Source organism: Scyliorhinus torazame, chromosome 17 (genome assembly GCF_047496885.1).
Source record: "Scyliorhinus torazame isolate Kashiwa2021f chromosome 17, sScyTor2.1, whole genome shotgun sequence".
NCBI lineage: Eukaryota > Metazoa > Chordata > Chondrichthyes > Carcharhiniformes > Scyliorhinidae > Scyliorhinus > Scyliorhinus torazame.
The window spans coordinates 144,750,677-144,774,565 of NC_092723.1; the positions used below are offsets into that span (position 1 = coordinate 144,750,677).

Genomic DNA, 23,889 nt, shown 5'->3' on the forward strand with positions numbered 1-23,889 from the left:
CACTTTACGTTGGAGCGGATGTTGGTGTTGACACCACTGTGCGAGAAACATGGGTTTAAGCCAAGGGAGATGGATGGGATGTATGGAAAGTGGAGGGAGGTGGGGCTGGTGAGGGTGAGGGACTTGTACTTGGAAGGTCTGGATGAGTTGCCAAGGGGGAGTGAATTTAGAAATATCCAGGTGAGGGACTTGGCATGAAAGGAGTGGAGGTTGCCAGTGTACACCTTATTGGAGCAACTGCTGCCCCTGCATGAGTTTGGAGAGGGTAGGATTGGGGATATATATGGGTGGTTGGGAACGCACAGGTGATGAAGGTCAAGAACTCGTGGGGGGTGGGAAAATAGGCTGGGGACGAGGTGCGAGGCGATGCGTAGGGTAAATTGAACCTCCTGTGAGAGGGTGAGCTTGATTCATTTCAAGGTGGTGCACAGGGTACATATGACTCGAGCGAGGATGAGTGGGTTCATCCAAGGGGTGGCTGATGAGTGCAAGAAGTGTAGGCGAATCATGCAAACGTTCTGGGGTTGCAAGAAGCTGGGGAGATGCTGGGAAACTGTGTTTTGGACACTATCTAAGATTGTGGGGATGGAGGTCAGGCTGGGCCCAATGGTGGGGTATCGGAAGTGCCAAAGCTGCTGGAGGGGAAGGGGTCGATGTGGCCTTCGCATCTCTTTTTTAAAATCTTTTTTTATTACTTTTTCTGAGTTACTAAGCCAGAGCTCAAAGTGTGGACAGGGTTGAACCCCTAATCCAGCTCCTTGCCTGCTCCAAAAACCAATTCAAATTCAAATTGAATCCAATTCATGGTCCCCACAAGAGAGACGTAACCAGATCTGAGCCAAAAGGCAGAGCAGATACGACACTTGATCTTAGCCAAAATGTCGAGAAGCAATCTTCGCATCTCTAATTGCTCGGCGAAGGATCTTGCTAAATTGGAGGTCGGATATGCTGCAGGGGGTGGCAGCCTGGCTGGGGGATTTGTCCAATTTCCTCCAGTTGGAAAAGAGTAAATTTGAGTTGAGGGGGTCAGTGGAGGGCTTCGATATACAGTGGAGGTTGTTCATAACAATGTTTGAAAAACCATTGTGTAATATTTATTAGTGTCGCAAGTAGGCTTCCATATTAACACCAATGAAGTTACTGTGAAAACCCCCTAGTCGCCACACTACGGGGGGGGGGGGGGGGCAAAAAGGGGAATAATTGTACACACTGTGGGCTGTGTTTAAGGAGTGTTTTTTGTACTTGTTGCTGTTTTTACACGTTTGGAATAAATTACATTTTTTTAAAAAACATTCCTCCAATGCCGCTCTTCTCTGTACATCTCCAATTTCCTTCGGCCCTACATCCCAGTGTTTCTCCTCTGCTCAACTGTGAGCCCTCCAGCATACCAACATTGTCACTGACCAAACCTTCAGCTTCTGTTTCTGTGCGCTTTGGAACTCTTCTTAAATTATTCCATTTGACATTTGGATCACCTGCCCAAACCCTAACTTCCTAAGCCATACTTGCCCAAATCTCACTTGTGAAGCTTTTTCGGATTTTTTTGCTGCATGTGTGAACTTTAGACGTCTGCACATTTTCATGTTGGTTGACACCAGTTACCAATGGACAAATAACCTTGGGTATAAGATATTGTCAATGCAAAATTGATCAATTCTTTATGTAAAAGTGAATTCATAGACAATGCAATGAGCAAAGCAAAAGATCAGAGAAACAGAAGCACCTATGTAATGTGTAAGGTTGGGCACTCGTGGATTAGTCCTACATTCTGCAAGTACAAATCTCCAATATCTGTGTCTATTTCAGAGGGGCAGTATCCATACCACTAGCTGATATTTGCAGGAAATACTATCAGACAGGCCCTGTGTGCTCTGTAAATCTGTTAGGCTCTTCTGTATTAAAGCTAACAGCAGCACACTGATATAAACCAGCTAAAGTGCACATTACAACTTGTATTTTAGTGGGAATAAATACGTGTGAAATTCCTATTTGCTACAGTCAGGAGCAGATGTAATGATTAGCTAATGTGCTATTTTAAATTAGTAGAAATTGATAGATGTTTTAAGTAAAGAATCAAAAAAATGTTTTTCTTTATTATCCCTGCTCACTTGCTGACATACAGCACACTATACATAAAGACCACGTTGTATTTTGCAGTGTGGTTAATTCCATCAGTGGACAGTTTAAATGTTGCTCTGCATTATTCATGTTGGTTCCATTACAGCTGCAGATGGAAGTCTGTTGCAATTTGTTGTGTTGTGAAGGGGCTGGCATGAAACCAATCCTGTGCAGTGTATTAAATTATCAGAGTAAACACTGCTGTTCAGATTTTTCACACAGTGCCCCCCCCCCCCCCCCAGCCCATTTTCTCATTAAGCTCAAGTGCACATTACTCTAAAGTGTGGAAGTGTAGCCATCTGAGAAAATTAGCCTGTTGGACAATTGCTTGGGAATGTTTTTTTTAACTGGTAATATCTGGGTGTATTGATTAACTGAAGCAGCTGAGACTTGTGCTTAATAATTGATGTTGTAGTCAGCAATTCTCTTGTTGCATAATTAATCTGCCCAATTGAGGCTAAGCCATGTTTTTTTCCCCTAAGGATGCAACCCAATATGCTACAGTATTTTACAAGGAAAGGCTGTTGCAGCACTTTGTTTCCCCCTAAATTTGCTTTCCCACCAAGGCTGTCTGTCTTCTTCTGCCCTACACTCATTACCTGTTTTCTTTACTGGATATGGTGAATATTCGGTTAATTCTTTGAAGCATCCTGTATTCCTTCATTGAGTAGGAAGAGATTGAAATGATAATGGACTATTTACAATAGAAAACCCTCCAGATCCAACTCCAGTTTAATCATTTTCTCTTTCCTACCCAATTTTAAACTGTTTTTGAAGACCCAAACTAAAAACTGCGGCAATTTGTCGGAAAATCGTAGAATTTACAGTGCAAAAAGAGGCCATTCGGCTCGGGTCTGTACCGGCTCTTGGAAAGAGCACCCTACCCTTCCACCCTATCCCAGTAACCTCACCTATCCTTTTGGAAACCAAGGGGTAATTTAGCATGACCAATTACCAACCTGCACATCTTCTGGACTGTGGGAGGAAACCCACACAGACACGAATGTGGGGCTCCAATACTTAACAACACAACTTAGTGCTCTGGAGATTTCATCCAATCCATTTCCTGTTCTATAAAATGTGTTAACATTCAAATAATAAAGGTTATTTCTGGCTTTAATTTATTAATTGAGCAATTGATACACCCACTAAATGGAAAGCATGATGTAAATGAGCTGAGCTTGGTTTCAGCTTGGTTTGAGCTTGACTGACCACAGATGCAGGATGTGAAATCTATGATGGTTTAATATGATGTACAATTGCAGAAATACTCCAATGGCCCAGTTCAATGTTTCGTTTTTTTTGCACCTTGGTGCACACTGCTTAGCATTATGACTTAATAAGTATGCTTTCATAACAGCAAAATAATAATTGGTTTGAAAAGCAAGACTGCTATGTGGAGGTGCATAATCAGTTGCTACCATTCCCTGGTATAAGAGAATCTTTATAATGTTGTAACTGCTTCTGATCAATGTTGATGAGGGATGGGTGAAAATCTACTGAGTCTGCCCCCTCACCTCAAAAGGAGTTAGCAAGACACATGCAATGCTAACTCCTGCCTTTTGCTTTCCTGTTACTGCAATATTCAGCTTTAAAAGAGTAACTCTGTCTATGAACAGCCATGTTACAGACCCTCATCATAACTAGTCTGTATGTTCAGTCTGTTCAAGTTGTTAACCACACTTAGCTGTTCAAACAAGTTGCAACAACCTCGAGCAGAACTAACAAAAACCATCTCCTCTGCTCCAAGACTGGATAGGCCCAGGGGTTAAAAATAATTTGGAACGGTTCTGGTCCCTGGGCGAGAGCTAACAATCATCTTGTCCCAGCTGGATTCAACCTGTCTCTAATGCACCTGAAATGTGCAAGACAAAAGGCACATTGGATATTCAATACTTTGTCACACGGGGCTACGTTTCCGCACACTTGTATCTAGAATACTCTGTAACCTGCTTAAACTTCACCTGCTGAGCCCACTAATAACTCAGCCAGGGAAGTAGAGTTCAAATGGGTTGGCACATAAACTTTTAACTTACCTGTTCTCTCTGCAGGTGTTGACAGATCCGAGTGTTTCTGTTGTTGAATTTCTGTGATACCTTGGGAATTCGTGTGTGCGTGTGTGTGTGTGTGTGTGTGTGTGTGTGTTGGACGGGGGCTGCGGAGAGAGCAAAACCTGGGTGTTATTGCTACTTGTAGCTCAGTGGGCTAGACAACTGGTTTGTAATGCAGAAGAAGGCCAGCAGCGTGGGTTCAATTCCCGTACCGGCTTACCCAAACAGACTCTGGAATGTGGCGACTAGGGGCTTTTCACAGCAACTTCATACTTGTGACAATAAAATATTATTATTATTATTATTGTAGCGTTTTTAGCCTCAATCCCTGGAATTATTTGCTCCATAAACTACTTATGATGGAAAACAGAGTAATAAACCTCTGGGTGCATGCTGTTAGCCTTGGCAGAAACAGGATCATTACAATTGACCTCTGCTCCCATGGGTAGAAACAAATCATTATCTGGCGATTCTTTCTTAAAGGAGCACTTGTGAATGTGAGAATGGGTGTAATAATACCCTCGTGTCTCCGCTATGATCGGATAGACTGCCAGCACATGCTGATGTGGATCCTGTGTTTGAAAATTTCCAGTGAGACACTGCATTTCTGCTAGTATTTGTGGAACCAGTCTGGTACAAGCCAACACTGTCAAAAGAGGAGGAGAGAAAAACCACTAAACAAATCTAATGATAGACTGTGCTATTGTTACTGGCCATGTCAATACACGTGTACCTAATGAACCTTTGTTACACTGTGTAGCGCACAATGACTTACGAGAGAGACGAGAAGTGATGAAGTCGATTCAGGCTTTATTAAGCGAGACTTGTCCCCAGCAGTTCAGCAACAGAATGAAGCGGCGGGGAGAACCTCAGGTTCTTATACTCCGCCTTCAGGGCGGAGTCAGGAGTCGGCAGCCAACCAGGACCCGGGATCTGTCGGCCAATAGCATCACGGCTTCACAGTCCCACATGACCCCTAATACATACCACCACATTCACCCCTTGTTAAAAAGGAACCCGGCGGGGTGGTGGTTCGCATGGTGGTAGGGGTTTACAAGGCTGGTCCTGGGAGGAAAATTTCGGACATGTTACTACAGTTTTAGCCCTACACTGGGCTATGTACAAAGTTTGTGAAACTATTTACAATATTAGTGAGAGAAAAATTTTTTTTTTGTTACAATAGAACAACATTCTTGGTGTCACGCGGATGCCACGAGTCGAGCGGGCGGTCTGGTCTTCCTCGTCGATCGCCTCAGCCCCGTTGGTGGTGCAGGTGCTTGTTCAGGCGTTGTCGTCTCGGGGAACGTTTCGGTGTTCGTTCCTGTTTCACTCCTGGGCGGGCACGGGAGGAGGACCGATCCTCACGGGAAGGGGGCGGTTGCGGTGTGCGCCGGTGGTAGGGAGGGGATGATCGGTGTCGGGGGGGGGGGGGGGTGTTGCCGGCGGGCGCCAGGTCCCGCAGGGAGACCGTGTCCTGTTGGCCGTCGGGGTACGCCACATAGGCGTGCTGCGGGTTTGCGTGGAGAAGGTGAACATTCTCGACCAACGGGTCCGATTTGTGCGCCCGCACATGTTTCCGGAGCAAGATGGGTCCTGGGGCCGCCAGCCAGGTCGGCAGTGACGTTACGGAGGAGGACTTCCTGGGGAAGACAAGGAGGCGCTCATGAGGCGTTTGGTTAGTGGTGGTACACAGCAGCGACCGGATGGAGTGGAGAGCATCCGGGAGTACCTCCTGCCACCGGGAAACTGGGAGATCCCTGGACCGTAGGGCCAGCAGGACGGTCTTCCAGACCGTGCCATTCTCCCTCTCTACTTGCCCGTTCCCCCGGGGGTTGTAGCTCGAGGCTATGCCCTTGCTGAGCAGGAACTGGCGCAGCTCGTCACTCATGAAGGAGGACCCCCTGTCGCTATGGATCTATGCGGGGCAACCGAACAGTGTGAATATGGTGCAAAGGGCTTTAATGACTGTGGCCGCTGTCATGTCGGGGCAGGGGATGGCGAAGGGGAAACGAGAGTACTCGTCCACCACGTTCAGGAAGTATGCGATGCGGTCGATGGAGGGGAGGGGCCCTTTGAAATCCAGACTGAGGCGTTCAAAGGGGCGGGAAGCCTTGATCAGGTGCGCTCTATCCGGCCTGAAAAAGTGCGGTTTGCACTCTGTGCCGATGTGGCAGTTCCTGGTGACTGTATGGGCCTCCTCCACAGAGTAGGGGAGGTTGCAGGACTTTATGAAATGGTAGAACCGAGTGACCCCCAGGTGGCAGAGGTCCTTGTGGAGGGCTTGGAGACGGTCTATTTGTGCGTTGGCACATGTGCCGCGGGATAGGGCATCGGATGGCTCGTTCAGCTTTCCGGGACGGTACAAGATCTCGTAGTTGAAGGTGGAGAGCTCGATCCTCCACCTTAAGATCTTGTCATTTTTAATTTTGCCCCGCTGTGCATTATCGAACATGAAGGCTACCGACCGTTGGTCGGTGAGGAGAGTGAATCTCCTGCCGGCCAGGTAATGCCTCCAATGTCGCACAGCTTCCACTATGGCTTGGGCTTCCTTTTCCACTGAGGAGTGGCGGATTTCTGAGGTGTGGAGGGTTCGGGAGAAAAAGGCCACGGGTCTGCCCGCTTGGTTAAGGGTGGCCGCCAGAGCTACGTCGGATGCGTCGCTCTCGACCTGGAAGGGGAGGGACTCGTCGATGGCGCGCATCGTGGCCTTTGCGATATCCGCTTTGATGCGGCTGAAGGCCTGGCGAGCCTCTGTCGACAGGGGGAAGGTAGTGGTCTGTATTAACAGGCGGGCCTTGTCTGCATACTGGGGTACCCACTTGGCGTAATATGAAAAGAACCCCAGGCAACGTTTCAGGGCTTTGGAACAGTGGGGGAGGGGAAATTCCATAAGGGGGCGCATGCGTTCGGGGTCGGGGCCTATTATCCCATTGCGCACTACGTATCCCAGGATGGCCAACCGGTTTGTGCTAAAAACGCACTTTTCCTCGTATGAGAGGTTCAGGGCGTTAGCGGTCTGGATAAATTTTTGGAGGTTGGCGTCGTGGTCCTGCTGATCGTGGCCGCAGATGGTTACGTTGTCGAGATACGGGAACGTGGCCTGCAACCCGTGCTGGTCAACCATTCGGTCCATCTCCCGTTGGAAGACCGAGACCCCGTTCGTGACACCAAATGGGACCCTTAGGAAGTGGTATAGATGCCCGTCTGCCTCGAAGGCTGTGTACTGCGGTCACCTGGGTGGATGGGGAGCTGGTGGTAGGTGGACTTGAGGTCTACAGTGGAGAAAACCTTATACTGGGCAATCCGATTTACCAAGTCGGATATGCGGGGGAGAGGGTACGCATCAAGCTGTGTGTACCTGTTGATGGTCTGGCTATAGTCTATGACCATCCTTTGCTTCTCCCCGGTCTTTACTACTACCACCTGGGCTCTCCAGGGACTATTGCTGGCCTGGATTATGCCTTCCTTCAGCAACCGCTGGACTTCAGACCGAATAAATATCCGGTCCTGGGCGCTGTACCGTCTGCTCCTAGTGGCGACGGGTTTGCAATCCGGGGTGAGGTTTGCAAACAAGGACGGCGGTTCAACCTTGAGAGTTGCGAGGCCGCAGATAGTGAGTGGGGGTATTGGGCCGCCGAATTGAAATGTTAGGCTCTGCAGGTTACACTGGAAATCTAATCCCAGTAATGTGGGCGCGCAGAGTTGGGGAAGGACGTAGAGCCTGTAGTTCTTAAACTCCCTCCCTTGCACCGTTAGGTTCGCGATGCAGAACCCTTTGATCTCTATGGAGTGGGATCCTGCAGCTAGGGAAATCTTTTGCGTACTTGGATGGATGGTCAGAAAACAGCGTCTTACCGTGTCTGGGTGAATAAAACTTTCAGTGCTCCCGGAGTCGATCAAGCATGATGTCTCGTGTCCGTTGATCAGCACCGTTGTTGTCGTCTGGAGCGTCCGGGGCCGTGATTGATCCAGAGTCACCGAAGCCAGTCGTGGTAGTAGTGTTGCGGCGTCGTCTTCGGACCCCGTGGAGCCGTCGATGCTGGGGTCCTTTGTTGTCATCCAAGATGGTGGCGTCCATGAATCGCACGCGGCCTGAACGCAACCTCCCCTACTCTGTGGAGGAGGTCCGTACAGTCACCAGGAACTGCCACATCTGCGCAGAGTGCAAACCGCACTTTTTCAGGCCGGATAGAGCGCACCTGATCAAGGCTTCCCGCCCCTTTGAACGCCTCAGTCTGGATTTCAAAGCGCCCCTCCCCTCCACCGACCCCAACGCATACTTCCTGAACGTGGTGGACGAATACTCTCGTTTCCCCTTCGCCATCCCCTGCCCCGACATGACAGCGGCCACAGTCATTAAAGCCCTTGGCACCATATTCACACTGTTCGGTTGCCCCGCATATATCCATAGCGACAGGGGGTCCTCCTTCATGAGTGACGAGCTGCGCCAGTTCCTGCTCAGCAAGGGCCTAGCCTCGAGCAGGACGACCAGCTACAACCCCCGGGGGAACGGGCAAGTAGAGAGGGAGAACGGCACGGTCTGGAAGACCGTCCTGCTGGCCCTACAGTCCAGGGATCTCCCAGTTTCCCGGTGGCAGAAGGTACTCCCGGATGCTCTCCACTCCATCCGGTCGCTGCTGTGTACCACCACTAACCAAACGCCTCATGAGCGCCTCCTTGTCTTCTCCAGGAAGTCCTCCTCCGGAACGTCACTGCCGACCTGGCTGGCGGCCCCAGGACCCATCTTGCTCCGGAAACATGTGCGGGCGCACAAATCGGACCTGTTGGTCGAGAGGGTTCACCTTCTCCACGCGAACCTGCAGTACGGCGTACCCCGACGGCTGACAGGACACGGTCTCCCTGCGGGACCTGGCGCCCGCCGGCAACACACACACACCCCCGACACCGATCATCTCCTCCCTACCACCGGCGCATCCCGCGACCACCCCCTTCCCGGGAGGATCGGTACTCCTCCCGTGCCCGCCCAGGAGTGAAACAAGAACGATCACCGAAACGCTCCCGGAGACTACAACGCCTGAACAAACACCTGCACCACCACCGGGGCTGAGGCGATCGACGAGGAAGACCAGACCGCCCGCTCGACTCGTGGCATCCGCGTGACACCAAGAATGTTGTTCTATTGTAACAAAAAAAAATTTTTTCTCTCACTAATATTGTAAATAGTTTCACAAACTTTGTACATAGCCCAGTGTAGGGCTAAAACTGTAGTAACATGTCCGAAATTTTCCTCCCAGGACCAGCCTTGTAAACCCCTACCACCATGCGAACCACCACCCCGCCGGGTTCCTTTTTAACAAGGGGTGAATGTGGTGGTATGTATTAGGGGTCATGTGGGACTGTGAAGCCGTGATGCTATTGGCTGACAGATCCCGGGTCCTGGTTGGCTGCCGACTCCTGACTCCGCCCTGGAGGCGGAGTATAAGAACCCGAGCTTCTCCCCGCCGCTTCATTCTGTTGCTGAACTGCTGGGGACAAGTCTCGTTTAATAAATTGTAGCGCACAATGACTTACGAGAGAGATGAGAAGTGATGAAGTCGATTCAGGCTTTATTAAGCGAGACTTGTCCCCAGCAGTTCAGCAACAGAATGAAGCGGCAGGGAGAAGCTCGGGTTCTTATACTCCGCCTTCAGGGCGGAGCCAGGAGTCAGCAGCCAACCAGGACCCGGGATCTGTCAGCCAATAGCATCACGGCTTCACAGTCCCACATGACCCCTAATACATACCACCACACACTGCCTCTAAGGCAGGTATATCTTTCCTTTAAGAAGGAGACCAAATTGTACACAGTACTCCAGGTGTGGTCTCACCAGAGCCTTGCCTAATTGCAGCAAGACATCCATACTCCTACTTTATTACAAAGATTGACGTATAACATACGATTATGCCTCCGAATTGCTTGTTGTACCTGAACATTGTGATTCGTGTATAAGGTGTAGCCATCTGAGATGGCCACCTGCAAAGGACCATGGGAATTATGGCCAACCAAGGACTCAGACAGATACAGAGCTTCTGTGTATTTGAAACGGTAGCTAGACCTGATCGAAACCCCCGCTCGTTTGCATTCTAATGGCCGGTTTCCCAGAACAATAGGACTCCAATCAAGAAACCGGTACATCCACAGACTAATCGGCGCCACTCCCTTTACTCAGAGCCCAACTGCCAAGGTCAATGACCGCTAAGGACCCACCCCTTTATTGGCCGAAATCGAAGGCAGTGATCAGAGCCCTGTCGAACTATTGGGTCCAAGATCAAGGATCGCCCCAAAGAGCGTGAAATCCCAGAGGGATAAAAGGGGACACAGCCATGTGTTCTGTCTTTTTTGGATCCGGCCTGTGCTAGCCTCCTTTGAATCCGGCCCGTGCCAGCCAACTGTAGCAGGAACAGCCAGCCAAGTTCAAGACCAACGATTGCTACCTGACGGATGAGCTCAGCAGTGACAGAGTCACTTCTTCAAACCAGCCACGTGAGATCAAGATAAAGGCCTTATCCATTTGCACAGTGCTGGTCACCCTGAAGTTAAGTATAGGTTATTGTAGCTGATAGGTGTAGTTTAACTCGTAGTAGATATTGTGTTTGCATGTCGAAGTAACCCTGGTGTATGTAAATAAACCATCTTTTGAACTAACTAACAGGTTGTGTGGTCATTTGACCGATATAAGGGAAGGCTTGTGGTTTACTCAGATAAATAGGAATACCCACAGTATTGGCGACGCTGTTGGGACATAACATCATATTATAAATAGAGCCTCATTATTAAAAAGGGCAACAAAGGGTATTCAAATCCCGTGACTTACCTCAAGCAGTTGAACATCTCCCTTGTTTCTAGGCCACCCAATAGTCTGGGCCAGTTAATGTTAAGTGATACTGGAAATGCGGTGATATGATTGGATGGTTTCTCAGTGCCCTTGGGCACTGGGACCAGCCTTGTGACTTTTGTTTGGACCACTTCCAGTGCTTGTGTGTCTTATTTTGCGGTGACCAGAACTGGATACCATGCTCAAGAAGGTGTCTGTTGCAACTTTCATAAGATAATTACAGATTGCTTTTGGAGAGATTAGGCCGAATACAGTTTTTCCATGGTCAGATGCCCAAGTCATTGCACAGTATATGTTTGCTTTTGTATTTTTTCTCTTCCCTTTCTCTCTCCCCCTTAATCTTGGTATTAAACTGCTTGCCCTTCTGTGTCTCCAACATTTTCTGCTTTTGATTCACCCCCATGCTCTTCTAGTTGGCATTAGAGCTGGTAACAGCAGATTGCTGAGCTGGCCTTCTGTTTTGTCTGCTTTATAAATATCTTGAAATTCCCTAAGGCAGCTTTCCCTGCTCATGAAAGAAGTGACCTTATTTCTTTGACATGATAGCAGGATGGAGGGAAGGAAGACCAGGATGAAAAGGATAATTTGTGACCCAGGTGGTTCAGCTACATGGGGGGTGGGGGGGGGGGGGGTGAAGAGAGGAGAGAGTGCTCTAGTGGTATGGGGACTGCATTGTTAGGGAAGCAGATGAGCGTTTCTGCAGCCTTAGGGGTGACTCCAAAAATGGTATGTTTTCTCCCTGATGCCAGGGTCAAGGATGTCACCGTGTGGCTGCAGGGCTTTCTTTTGGGGGAGGGTGAACAGCCAGGGGTCGTAGTCCACACTGGTACCAATGACACAAGTAGGAAAAGGGATAAAGTTCTGAAAGCAGATTTTATGGAGTTAGGAATAGAATTAAAAAGCCAGATTACTCCTGGTGCTGTGTGCTCGTGAGCATAAGAAATATTAAGCAGTTCAATATGTGGCTGGAGGAATGGAGTAGGAGAGAGGGCTTTAGACTTCTGAGACATTGGAACTGATTCTGGGGCAGGTGAGACCCATACATGGACGATGGGTTGCACCTTAACAGGACTGAGACTAATGTCCACATGGGGAGGTTTGCTCATGCTGTTGGTGAACATTTAAACTAGATTGGTAGGGGTAAATTCAGAATGGTGAGGAGAACAACTGGCAGTGGGAAGTAGAGAATTACTAACGGATAAGGGGGATCTATCAAGAGTAGTATCAAGGTAAATTGAATACTTGGGAAAGTTTGATAGAATTAGATTAGGCAATAATAAGTCATTAGATGGGGGTCAGTAAAGGAAGAAGTGGGCGTGGCAGTATTGATTAAAAGGTCACATTATAGTACTGAAGAGAGGACCGGTTGCGACGGTATGCGAATTGCAGTAGATCAAGGTGTTCTGGGAGTATGAGGTGATGCGCTTCATGATCAAGCTCTCGAAGCACTTCATTACGACTGAAGTCAGGGCCACCGGATGGTTGTCATTGAGGCACGTTGTCTGGTTCTTTGGCACCCGTATAATGGTGGTCTTCTTGAAGCAGGTGGGGATCTCGGAGTGGAGTAGGGACAGAACAAAGAACAAAGAAATGTACAGCACAGGAACAGGCCCTTCGGCCCTCCAAGCCCGTGCCGACCATGCTGCCCGACTAAACTACAATCTTCTACACTTCCTGGGTCCGTATCCCTCTATTCCCATCCTATTCATGTATTTGTCAAGATGCCCCTTAAATGTCACTGTCGTCCCTGCTTCCACCACCTCCTCCGGCAGCGAGTTCCAGGCACCCACTACCCTCCGCGTAAAAAACTTGCCTCGTACATCTACTCTAAACCTTGCCCCTCTCACCTTAAACCTATGCCCCCTAGTAATTGACCCCTCTACCCTGGGGAAAAGCCTCTGACTATCCACTCTGTCTATGCCCCTCATAATTTTGTATACCTCTATCAGGTCTCCCCTCAACCTCCTTCGTTCCAGTGAGAACAAACCGAGTTTATTCAACTGCTCCTCATAGCTAATGCCCTCCATACCAGGCAACATTCTGGTAAATCTCTTCTGCACCCTCTCTAAAGCCTCCACATCCTTCTGGTAGTGTGGCGACCAGAATTGAACACTATACTCCAAGTGTGGCCTAACTAAGGTTCTATACAGCTGCAACATGACTTGCCAATTCTTATACTCAATGCCCCGGCCAATGAAGGCAAGCATGCCGTATGCCTTCTTGACTACCTTCTCCACCTGTGTTGCCCCTTTCAGTGACCTGTGGACCTGTACTCCTAGATCTCTTTGACTTTCAATACTCTTGTGGGTTCTACCATTCACCGTATGTTCCCTACCTGCATTAGACCTTCCAAAATGCATTACCTCACATTTGTCCGGATTAAACTCCATCTGCCATCTCTCCACCCAAGTCTCCAAACAATCTAAATCCTGCTGTATCCTCCGACAGTCCTCATCGCTATCCGCAATTCCACCAACCTTTGTGTCGTCTGCAAACTTACTAATCAGACCAGCTACATTTTCCTCCAAATCATTTATTTTTATATATATATATATATATATATATATATATATATACTACAAAGAGCAAAGGCCCCAGCACTGATCCCTGTGGAACACCACTGGTCACAGCCCTCCAATTAGAAAAGCATCCTTCCATTGCTGCTACTCTGCCTTCTATGGCCTAGCCAGTTCTGTATCCACCTTGCCAGCTCACCCCTGATCCCGTGTGACTTCACCTTTTGTACTAGTCTACCATGAGGGACCTTGTCAAAGGCCTTACTGAAGTCCATATAGACAACATCCACTGCCCTACCTGCATCAATCATCTTAGTGACCTCCTCGAAAAACTCTATCAAGTTAGTGAGACACGACCTCCCCTTCACAAAACCATGCTGCCTCTCACTAATACGTCCATTTGCTTCCAAATGGGAGTAGATCCTGTCTCGAAGAATTCTCTCCAGTAATTTCCCTACCACTGAAGTAAGGCTCACCGGCCTGTAGTTCCCGGGATTATCCTTGCTACCCTTCTTAAACAGAGGAACAACATTGGCTATTCTCCAGTCCTCCGGGACATCCCCCGAAGACAGCGAGGATCCAAAGATTTCCGTCAAGGCCTCAGCAATTTCCTCTCCAGCCTCCTACAGGGTAGATCCCATCAGGCCCTGGGGACTTATCTACCTTAATATTTTTTAAGACACCCAACACCTCTTCTTTTTGGATCTCAATGTGACCCAGGCTATCTACACACCCTTCTCCAGACTCAACATCTACCAATTTCTTCTCTTTGGTGAATACTGATGCAAAGTATTCATTTAGTACCTCGCCCATTTCCTCTGGCTCCACACATAGATTCCCTTGCCTATCCTTCAGTGGGCCAACCCTTTCCCTGGCTACCCTTTTGCTTTTTATGTACGTGTAAAAAGCCTTGGGATTTTCCTTAACCCTATTTGCCAATGACTTTTCGTGACCCCTTCTAGCCCTCCTGACTCCTTGCTTAAGTTCCTTCCTACTTTCCTTATATTCCACGCAGGCTTCGTCTGTTCCCAGACTTTTAGCCCTGATAAATGCCTCCTTTTTCTTTTTGACGAGGCCTACAATATCTCTCGTCATCCAAGGTTCCCGAAAATTGCCGTATTTATCCTTCTTCCTCACAGGAACATGCCGGTCCTGAATCCCTTTCAACTGCCACTTGAAAGCCTCCCACATGTCAGATGTTGATTTGCCCTCAAACATCCGCCCCCAATCTATGTTCTTCAGTTCCCGCCTAATATTGTTATAATTAGCCTTCCCCCAATTTAGCACATTCATCCTAGGACCACTCTTATCCTTGTCCACCAGTACTTTAAAACTTACTGAATTGTGGTCACTGTTACCGAAATGCTCCCCTACTGAAACATCTACCACCTGGCCGGGCTCATTCCCCAATACCAGGTCCAGTACCGCCCCTTCCCTAGTTAAAGATGTCCGCGGATACCTCTGCCAGCTGGTCCGGACACAGCCTCTGAGTGCACGACCAGGGATCCCGTCAGGGCCTGTCGCCTTCCGAGGGTTCACTTTCAGGAAGGCCGATCTGACTTCGGAAGCTGTGATGGTGCGTATGGGTGAGTTATGGGCTGCTGGGGCACTCGACAGCGGATTGTTGGTTACCTGCTCGAACCGAGCATAGAATGCATTGAGTTCATCGGGGAGGGGTGCACTGCTGCCGGAGCTACTGCTCGGCTTCGCTTTGTAGCCCGTTATGTTGTTTCGTCCTTGCCACAATCGCCGAGAGTCTGTCTGTCTGACTAGCTTAGTTTGATATTCTCTCTTGGCATCTCGGATAGCTTTGCGGAGGTCGTACCTGGATTTCTTGTATAGGTCAGGGTCGTCTGACTTGAACGCCTCAGATCTGTCCTTCAGTAGGTGGTCAATCTCGTGATTGAGCCATGGTTTCCAGTTGTGGAACGTACGTACTGCTTTTTTTGGCACGCAGTCGTCCACACGTTTGCTGATAAAGTCTGTGACGGTGGGTGGCACACTCATTTAAGTTGGTCGCTGAGTTCTTAAATATGGACCAGTCCACTGTCTCTGAGCAACTTACGGTCATTTGGGACGATGGTGACTTTACTTATTTGCAGACTCAATGGGCTGAATGGCCTCCTTCTGCACTAAATCTGGAGTTTCAGCCATTTTGATCAATGAGGCTTTGTCACTTAATTCAATGAGGTCTGCCAGCTTAATTGTATTTCTCACAGTATAGTCACTTACTGCATGGTTCAATATTGTGATAAATGGAGCAAATTGTAAGTGTGGACCTGTTTCCCAGATTCGAGTGTTTGAACTTTGGATTGTTTCCCTGCAGTTACATTGAGCATTAAAACACAAGTAGCAATCACAAATTTCTCTCTCGGGCACTGATACTTACGTTGCTATCCACATGGAGAACACTGCCTTTGAGAGGAAAAGAGGAATCATGCTGAAGCTCAGATGCCCAATTGGCTTATAAAATTATAGAATCCCTACATTGCAGAAGGAGGCCATCATGTCTGCACCAACCCTTCAAATGAACACTCTACCCATGTCCACTCCACTGTCCAGCCTGCCCTAAACCTGTAACCCCATAACCTAACCTGCACAACCCTGGACACTAAGGGACAATTTATCATGGCCAATCAACCTAACCCGCACATCTTTGGATTGTGGTAAGAAACCAGAGCCCACCGGGAGGTAAGCGGGTTGTGAAGATCAAGGAGAAATGGGAAGCGGAGTTGGGAGGGGAGATCAATTGGGGAGTATGGAGTTGAGGCACTGCAAATGGTAAACAGGACCTCTTGTGCAAGAATGAGCCTGATACAGTTTAAGATGGTACACAGGGTGCATATGACTCTGGCGAGAATGAATAGGTTCTTTCAAGGGGTAGCAGATGTGTGAGCGAGGTGTGGGCGGGGCCAGCGAATCATTCACACATGTTTTGGGGTTGTGGAAAATTGGGAAGATTCTGGGTGGGAGTGTTCGTGGTCTTAGCCAGGATAGTGGAGGATGAGGTGGACCCGGACCCTTTGGTGGTGATATTTGGGGATTCAGAGAAGTTGGAGTTCATGGAGAGGAGGAAGGCCGATATCGCAGCCTTCGCCTCTGATTGCACGGCGGCGAATTTTGCTGGAGTGGCGGTTGGCATCGCCACCTGGGGTAGCGGCATGATTGGGTGACCTGTACAACTTCCTGCTTGTTGGAGGAGATAAAGTATGAGTTAAGGGGCTCGGCAGGGGAGTTTGAGAAAAGGTGGGGGGTGTTTGTGACCGTGTTTGAGGAGCTGTTCGTCGCTGGGTGGTGGGGGAGGGTGAAAAAGGGGAAAAATCTGTACAGACTGTTTAGTTGATTGTTAGGAAGTATGTTTCCCGGGTGTTTATTGGCTGTAATCTGCTTTGACACATGTTTGTAATAAAATACATTTTATTAAAAAAAATAAACCGGAGCACCCGGAGGAAACCCACGCAGACATAGGGAGAATGTACGAATTCCACACAGACAGTGAACAAGGCCGGAACTATACCCTGGTACTGTGATGCAGCAGTGCTAACCACTGTGTTCCCATTTAAATATAATTCCTATTGCCTGCCCACGTCTCCTGAAGGTATTTGATTCTACAGTTGTTGGTCACTTCTGATACCTCACTCAAGTGGCCGGAGGTTTTTTATGCAGAGGAATGTTAGGAATGTCCAGGAATCACAAAGACCAAAATATATTTTAAAGGGGTCACGGATGCAAATTTGAAAAAGTGAAATAAAAAAGCTGTGGGGAAATGGCAAGGAGTTTAGGATTAAGTTGCTAATTTTCAGACAAATGGCACAGACTACATAAGCTGAAACTAAGAGACTACCTCCTGGGCTGTAAATTTGTTTGGCTTGGGATTCATTAATACCAAGGATGTGGAGATGTTGTGGTTCAGTTACTACTGCACAAACTCACTGATCCTTGTGAAAGGAAGATAGAAACAGACTGTTTAGATTCAACTCTATCCATCGATCAAGTTGTAACTTTTAATCAAGAAATTTTGGCCATTTATTTCACAAAAGCATTGTAATTATACAGCTACCACTTAGACTTTTAAAAGTTTATGATGTGGAGATGCCGGCGTTGGACTGGGGTGGTTTTAAACGTGCTTGAATTTTATGGATTGCATGCTTTGTTAGTGCCAGTGGCTCTGAGTGCACACTGCCTGCCTGCACAAAGGATCCTTTAAGTTTAACTGGCTTCACCTAAAGCTGCAAGACCCATTTTAAAATTGAGAACCCTGGCCTTCCTGATGGTGGTCTTTGGCGACTCACTAGTTTATTCTGAGACTATTAAATATTAAAACAGAACTCTTTTTGGTATTTGTGCTCCCTCATGTAAGGTACCAGTGGAGTGCCGCAAGGATCAGTGTTTTGGCCTCAACTAATTACAACCTATATTAATGACTTGGATGAAGGACAAGTCCTCAGGTTTGATGACTATACAAAGCCAGTTGTGAAAGTAAATTAGGAGAAGGACACCGAATTTACAAAAATATATCGACAGGTTAATTGAGTGAGCAGATAGAGTATAATGTGGGGTGGGGTGAGATTATTATCTTTGGTAGGAAGAAGAGAAAAGCAATTAATTTCCAGGATCTGTCGCCATCTGGGATGGCCACTTACAAAGGATCCTGGGAAATATGGCCACCTGCAAAGGACCATGGGAAATATGGTTAACCCAGGGCTCAGAGCTTATGTATATTGGCAACTCAGATAACGACTCTATCAAAACCCCCAGCTACTTTGCATTCTAATGGCCCAGAACAAAAGACCTGTACTCGGGTAACAGATACAGAAACCGACTCATCGGCGCCACTCCCTTGCTCAGGGAGCCAAAAAGCCAAAGTTAGTGACCGCTCAGGACCCGCCCCTTTATTGGCCAAAATCGAAGGCAGTAATCGAAGTCTGCCGAATTATTGGATCCAAAGCTAAGGACCACCCAAAAGAACGCTAAACCCCAGAAGAATAAAGAGAGACACTGCCATGTGTTCAGTCTCTCTTGGCCCCGGCGCTCGGTCTCTCTTGGCCCCGACCTACACCAAAAACCAAGTATAGCGCACGATCAGAAGACCAGTTCAAGACCGACGATCGCTATCAGACGGATGAGCCCAGCAGAAACGAAGTCACTTCTCCAGACTCAGCCACGCAAGATCCGAACAACGGCCTTGTTCCTCGGCATAAAGCCGGATGCCTGAAGTTAAGTACAGGTTGTTGTAGTGTTAGGTGTAATTTAGCTTGTAGTGTTTTATGTTGCATGTCGAAGTAATTCTTGTGTGTAAATAAACTATCATTGAACTTGAACTAACTAACTGGTTGTTTGGTCTTTGATCGATATCTGGGGAAACCTTGTGGTGGTATCATTTGATACCTAGCGACTCTGAAAAACAATATCATCATTAATAACTGTCATATCAGTATCCAATTAAAAGAGCAACTTTATTGGTGTCTCCGGTGCCGATTGGCAACAGATCCCCAGTGTTGCATTTAGGGGGTTCCCCAATGATGTGCTGGGGAATCCCTCCAGGAAGTTCCCATGTAAGGGTTTACCCAGCAATTGTCCAGAAGTGCTAACTTCCTCTGGACAATTGCACAAGGTTGCGAATCATCTGTCAGAAGCGATTTAAATTGTTAAGTTCGGATGGTTCTGCCAGTTTTATCCTGATAGCTACTCTGGAACGGTTAGAAGGAAAAATATTACCCATGTCCAGAGTAACTATTTAAACACCCAGACTGAGCCACACACAGGACACCCTGCACACACACGACCTCTCCAGCGGTTCCCCACACACTACCCCATACCAAGCATACATTCTGACCTGACACTGGACACCCCGCCACTCGCTCTGACCCAAACCAACTTGACCTCTAGGCCGCTAGCTGGAAAACTAGCTTTCAGGCTTGATTGCTGGAACTACTTGTCTGCTTTCTGAGACTGCTAATAATAATCGCTTATTGTCACAAGGAGGCTTCAATGAAGTTACTGTGAAAAGCCCCTAGTCGCCACCTTGCGGCACTGTTCGGGGAGGCCGGTATGGGAATCGCTGCTGCCTTGTTCTGCATTACAAGCCAGCTGTTTAGCCCACTGTGCTAAACCACTGCTTGATGTTAACTGCCTCCCTGGCTTCTCAGGGTCTGGTCAATTATACCTTTGTTCCTCTTTGATTATGCCTTCTGTTCAGTCGGCTGTCTGCCCCTAACAACTTTCTTGACTATACATTAAGATATATATAAGTCGTGGATTTTCCCAATTGTCTTCAAGCTGTAAAAGCTATTCAAACCTTTTTTTTTAAATTTAGAGTACCCAATTCATTTTTTCCAATTAAGGGGCAATTTAGCATAGCCAATCCACCTAGCTTGCACGTTTTTGGGTTATGGAGGCGAAACCCAGGCAAACACTGGGAGAAGTGCAAACTCCACACGGACAGTGCCCCAGTGCTGGGATCGAACCTGGGATCTCAGCGCCGTGAGGCCGCAGTGCTAACCCACTGCGCCACTGTGCTGCCCTCAAAGCTATTCAAACCTAATTATTATCTAAGCGGTCTTCTAATCTCGTTATTGGGAAAGGTGCATATCAGTGGGGCCTTTTGAATACTGTTGTCTCTAGACCGATTTCTACCTGTTGCTGGACATCTTGCATCCTATTATGTTTTGTTAAATTTGTTTACTGCTGTTGCTCAGCAGATTCATGACAGTCATTCATGTAGTTAAATGTATGTTTTTAGTTGCCTTTCTTGTGTGTTTAATAAACATTTCTTTTGTTTAATTATTACAGCAAGACCAGAACATCCTTCCCTGGTCTCCACATCTTTCCTCACATTATACCAAATCACAAAAAGTATAGTTAGGAATCAGCATTCCAGGTTTCTCTTCTGGGATTTGGAATACCCTAACATTTAACTTACCTGCATTCTTAACAATGAGTAGTTGCCATTGTCCCACTCATGGCCTTCAACTCCTCAATTGTGTTCTAGAAACAGAAGCTAGATTGGAATGAGTTCATTTTTTTTGTCCAATTGCAGTACAGCATACATGAGCACTTCTGAATTTTCCCAGTTAAATTAAATTCCTACATTACAAAAGTAACACAACTTCAATAGTACTTAAGTGGCTGTTAGATGCTTTGGGATGGTCAGTATTCATGAAAAGTGCTATATAAATGCAAGTCTTTTAAAATGCTGTGTTTTTAGTATCTAAGCATGTGGAGGTGCAGATGACCTATTTCCCTGGACATGTCACCATTTGTTCAATCCTTTATTTCTGGTATCAGCAAAATGTTCTTGTACTTGTTTTACCATTGGCTTTTCTTTAACAATTTTCTTGATACAACTGTTTCCTGTGGTTGTAGAATGGCCGGCTTCTTTTTTAGCCCTAATCTGAATATTTAATGTAAAACTATGTAATTTTCCATCCCAAACAAATAAGCATATAGATTTTTGGAGTTTTGTTATTATGTGCTTTGAATTTGCTGCCAGTCAGTCCAGCAGTGTGATCGATTCAACAGTAGTGGAACTTTGGAAAAGCAGCTCTCTGGCAAAGGGCCAGAAGAGATCAGTGTAATGCTACTTGCTGGTATTTTAGTGTTGGGTTCATTGTTTGATGCTGGCATATACAGATCTCCATCACTGCACCAGGAACATTGCAGTCAGCCGTCCATGTCTTTAATCTTAAATTCTACCATCATTAACATCCCATCTCTTTCCTCTTAATTAATTAATAATGATTTATTAATCTTTATTGTCACAAGAAGGCTTACAATGAAGTTACAGTGAAAAACCCCTAGTCGCCACATTCCGGCGCCTGTTCGGGTACACAGAGGGAGAATTCATAATGTCCAAATTACCTAACAGCACGTCTTTCGGGAGAAAACCGGAGAAAACCGGAGAAAACCTACGTAGACACTGGGAGAACGTGCAGACTCCACACAGGCAGTGACCAAAGCCGGGATTCGAACCTGGGACCCCGGAGCTGTGAAGCCACAGTGCTACCCACTTTCCCATCTTTTCTGTGCAGTGTTTAGAGGTCTTGTGAAGTAGTCTGGGATTTTCTACCCAATTATAGAAGGAAGATACTTGCCTTTCTCTAGCAGCTTTTATTTGATGCCCCAAAGCTCACTATGGTCCTTTAATAATTTCTGAAATCTCGTCACTGTTGTACAAACAACAATGAGATAAATGACCAGCTAACACATTTGGTGGCATTGGATAAACATTGGCCAAGGCACCAGGGGAGAACTCTATTTTTCTCCAAATATTCTCATGGGTTTTTTAAGGTGCACCTGAGGACACATGGAGTCACAGTTAATATAAACTCTGATAGCGCCACGTTCCCTCAATACTGCACAGAATTATCAGTCTAGAGTAGAGCTCGAGTCTTTTGACTCAAAGGGTAAGTGCCACTAACAGTGCTAAGCTGACAATTAGCAATGAAAGTAGCTGTAAGTGATGGTTAGATTATTAGGAAGGGGAAATTAAATGCAAGCAGATCAGCGTAAAATGCAGGCTCCACGGAGTGAATATTTAGGCCCTAATGGGGACAGGCATGGAGTTTCAAACCGCCGGCTGGCATCTGCCAGCTCACTGGTTCCATCCTGCCCCTGGGCTATTTTCCCAGAGGTGGGTTTGAGTAGCAGGGCTACCCATCCGCAAATGGCATATAGTCAAAGGCCTAGTTGGAAGCTGACAGGAAAATTCCAGTTGGCCGTCAGATTCCTGGAGGCACCAAGAAGCAGTACTGCCGCCTCTTGATTGCAGACCAGGGGTCTAACACACCAAGATGGCTTAGAGGCCCACCCTGCTTTCCAGGCTTCAGTTGTAGTCACAGGCCTCCATATAGAGGGGCTCCGCTTCCGCAAAGGTGCCCAATGCAACAGACACGCTCTCTCTTACTTATCTTCAGGCATCCTGCTGCTGCTTCTGAGCTGAAGGGCCACCCCTTATCCCTTCGCTTCAAGAACCTGTTACCCTTATTTGAATGGCGAGCCCACCCTTTTATGACCCCCATTTGAGCTTGATGGCTGCCTGGTCCTGAATCCCACAGTGAAAATCCTGGCCCATAAACTTGAATCTAATAGGCTGATGGGTTTATAACATTCTAATGCCATTTGCTTGGATTGCATTTTATTTCTTGTCACATGTATCAAGGTACAGTGAAAAGTATTTCTCTGCGAGCAGCTCAACAGATCATTAAGTACATGAAAAGAAAAGGAAGTAAAAGAAAATACATAATAGGGCAACACAATTACACAATGTAACTATATAACACCGGCATCGGGTGTAGTGGTAATGAAGTCAGTCCTTAAGAGGGTCGTTTAGAAGTCTGGTAACAGCAGGGAAGAAGCTGTTTTTGAGTCTGTTCGTACGTGTTCTCAGACTTTTGTATCTCCTGCCCGATGGAAGAAGTTGGAAGAGTGAGTAAGCCGGGTGGGAGGGGTCTTTGATTATGCTGCCCTCTTTCCCCAGGCAGCGGGAGGTGTAGTTGGAGTCAATGGATGGGAGCCAGGTTCGTGTGATGGACTGGGCGGTGTTCACGACTCTGACGTTTCTTGCGGTCTTGGGCCGAGCAGTTGCCATCCCAGGCTGTGATGCAGCCAGATAGGATGCTTTCTATGGTGCATCTGTAAAAGTTGGTAAGATTTAATGTGGACATGCCAAATTTCCTTAGTTTCCTGAGGAAGCATAGGCGCTGTTGTGCTTTCTTGGTGGTAGTGTGAACGTGGGTGGACCAGGCCAGAATTTTGGAGATGTGTACCCCTAGGAATTTGAAACTGCTAACCATCTCCACCTCGGGGCCCTGTTGATGCTGACAGGGATGTACTTCGCTTCCTGAAGTCCATGACCAGCTCTTTAGTTTTGCTGGCATTGGGGGATAGATTGTTGTCGCTGCACCACTCCACTAGGTTCTCTAGCTCCCTCCTGTATTCTGACTCGTCGTTATTCGAGATCTGGCCCACTACGGTCGTATCGTCAGCAAACTTGTAGATGGAGTTGGAACCAGATTTCGCCACGGAGTCGTGTGTGTACGCAGCCTTGGTATTGAGGACTACTGTGGAGGAGGTGTTGGTGTTTAGTGAGTGTAGTGGGTTATAGACTACAACATGGTTGTGTTAAAGAAAGGCTAGAAAGCAAGATGAAAAGCATTAGAATAATAGACCAATTTTCTGGTCGGCAGCTCATTGCATCAACTCCCAGTGTGCGGAGTTCTGGGAAATGCCCAGGAAATTAGATTTCCAAAAATAAATTCCGCTTCTCCTTGGGATGCTCCGTGAATGTCTCCAACACTGAGTTAGAGTCGGTGATTTTAGACACTACCAATGACAAGACCCCTATCCCGCTCCCACCTGGGAACCCCC

At 47.3% G+C, this 23,889-nt stretch overlaps 1 protein-coding gene across 2 annotated transcripts in view; it reads left to right on the top strand.

The window, feature by feature from the left end:
- LOC140394212 (BTB/POZ domain-containing protein KCTD5-like) overlaps nt 1-23,889 on the top strand; it is a 96,590-nt gene that overhangs the window by 36,393 nt on the left and 36,308 nt on the right. The window lies entirely within an intron of this gene.